Source organism: Malaya genurostris, chromosome 2, assembly GCF_030247185.1.
Source record: "Malaya genurostris strain Urasoe2022 chromosome 2, Malgen_1.1, whole genome shotgun sequence".
Lineage (NCBI taxonomy): Eukaryota > Metazoa > Arthropoda > Insecta > Diptera > Culicidae > Malaya > Malaya genurostris.
The window spans coordinates 179,793,781-179,796,744 of NC_080571.1; positions in this window are offsets into that span (position 1 = coordinate 179,793,781).

The window sequence follows — 2,964 nt, forward strand, 5'->3', positions numbered from 1 at the left end:
ATGGTATAAGTGACGTAACCGACAAAACACATTGATTTTTATCGCTCTTATATATATAAGGGTGCCAAAATTTTGGGATCACCTCTATTTTCGTTAAGTTCTAGTGCTCAAAAGTTTAAGCACCTCGAAAAAAGCCTTCATGCAAAATTTGACCTAAATCGGACATGCTTAAGGGGTGCTAAAGGTTTGACAATTTTCGGTCTTGAAAAAGCACCATAGGGGGGAGTACATGAAATTTCCAAAATCGAAAATTTTTTTTGATGCCAAAACTCTTAAAACTGCATAAAACATCGAAATTTAGTGTCATCTCAAAAAAAAATTTTTTTGAAAAAATCAACTTTCTGGGACTTAGAAAAATTTTCATATTTTTTCTAAGTCCCAAAAAGTCGATTTTTTCAAAAAAATTTTTTTTCGAGATGACACTAAATCTCGACGTTTCATGCAATTCTAAGCCTTTTGGCATCAAAATTTTTTTTTCGATTTCGAAAATTTCATGTACTCCCCCCTATGGTGATTTTTAAAGATATATGAAAATTCCACTAAGTGGACTAAGAAGGGTTTTGCCTTTCTCTATAGAAAGGTATTAGAATTGCTGGAAAAACCGACTTTCGAACGGAGCCTCGGAGACCCATAGTGTTATATACCATTCGACTCAGCTCGACGAGATCGGAAAATGTCTGTGTGTGTGTGTGTGTGTGTGTGTGTGTGTGTGTATGTGTGTGTGTATGTGTGTGTATGTGTGTGCACTTTTCGAAGATATTTGAACGCGCTCAATTTTCTCAGAGATGGCTCAACCGATTTTAACAAACTTGGGCTCGTTTGAAAGCTACTATCGGGGCATTGATCAAGTTCGAAGATAAAATGGCTGTGACTTTTGGTTCCGGAGATATGATTGTATAAGTGACGTAACCGACAAAAAGCGTTGTATTTGAACGCGCTCAATTTTCTCAGAGATGGCTGAACCGATTTTAACAAACTTGGGCTCGTTTGAAAGCTACTGTCGGGCCATTGATCAAGTTCGAAGATAAAATGGCTGTGACTTTTGGTTCCGGAGATATGATTGTATAAGTGACGTAACCGACAAAAATCGTGCTATTTGAACGCGCTCAATTTTCTCAGAGATGGCTGAACCGATTTTAACAAACTTAGGCTTGTTTGAAAGCTACTGCCGGGCCATTGATCAAGTTCGAAGATCAAATGGCTGTGACTTTTAGTTCCGCAGATATGATTGTATAAGTGACGTAACCGACAAAAAGCGTTGTATTTGAACGCGCTCAATTTTCTCAGAGATGGCTGAACCGATTTTAACAAACTTGGGCTCGTTTGAAAGCTACTGCCGGGCCATTGATCAAGTTCGAAGATCAAATGGTTGTGACTTTTGGTTCCAGATATATGATGGTATAAGTGACGTAACCGACAAAACACGTTGATTTTTACCGCTCTTATATATATAAGGGTGCCAAAATTTTGGGATCACCTCTATTTTCGTTAAGCTCTAGTGCTCAAAAGTTTAAGCACCTCGAAAAATGCCTTCATGCTAAATTTGAGCTAAATCGGACATGCGTAAGGGGTGCTGCCCGGTGGTAAAGGTTTGACAATTTTCGATCTTGAAAAAGCACCATAGGGGGAAGTACATGAAATTTCCAAAATCGAAAATTTTTTTTGATGCCAAAACTCTTAAAACTGCATAAAACATCGAAATTTAGTGTCATCTCAAAGAAAATTTTTTTTGAAAAAATCAACTTTCTGGGACTTTCATATTTTTTCTAAGTCCCAAAAAGTCGATTTTTTCAAAAAAATTTTTTTTCGAGATGACACTAAATCTCGACGTTTCATGCAATTCTAAGCCTTTTGGCATCAAAATTTTTTTTTCGATTTCGAAAATTTCATGTACTCCCCCCTATGGTGATTTTTCAAGATATATGAAAATTTCACTAAGTGGACTAAGAAGGCTTTTTGCCTTTCTCTATAGAAAGGTATTAGAATTGCTGGAAAAACCGACTTTCGAACGGAGCCTCGGAGACCCATAGTGTTATATACCATTCGACTCAGTTCGTCGAGATCGGAAAATATCTGTGTGTGTGTGTATGTATGTGCACTTTTCGTAGATATTTGAACGCGCTCAATTTTCTCAGAGATGGCTGAACCGATTTTAACAAACTTGGGCTCGTTTGAAAGCTACTGTCGGGCCATTGATCAAGTTCGAAGATAAAATGGATGTGACTTTTGGTTCCGGAGATATGATTGTATAAGTGACGTAACCGACAAAAATCGTGCTATTTGAACGCGCTCAATTTTCTCAGAGATGGCTGAACCGATTTTAACAAACTTGGGCTCGTTTGAAAGCTACTGCCGGTCCATTGATCAACTTCGAAGATCAAATGGTTGTGACTTTTGGTTCCAGATATATGATGGTATAAGTGACGTAACCGACAAAACACATTGATTTTTATCGCTCTTATATATATAAGGGTGCCAAAATTTTGGGATCACCTCTATTTTCGTTAAGTTCTAGTGCTCAAAAGTTTAAGCACCTCGAAAAAAGCCTTCATGCAAAATTTGACCTAAATCGGACATGCTTAAGGGGTGCTAAAGGTTTGACAATTTTCGATCTTGAAAAAGCACCATAGGGGGGAGTACATGAAATTTCCAAAATCGAAAATTTTTTTTGATGCCAAAACTCTTAAAACTGCATAAAACATCGAAATTTAGTGTCATCTCAAAAAAATTTTTTTTTGAAAAAATCAACTTTCTGGGACTTAGAAAAATTTTCATATTTTTTCTAAGTCCCAAAAAGTCGATTTTTTCAAAAAAAATTTTTTTCGAGATGACACTAAATCTCGACGTTTCATGCAATTCTAAGCCTTTTGGCATCAAAATTTTTTTTTCGATTTCGAAAATTTCATGTACTCTCCCCTATGGTGATTTTTCAAGATATATGAAAATTTCACTAAGTGGACTAAG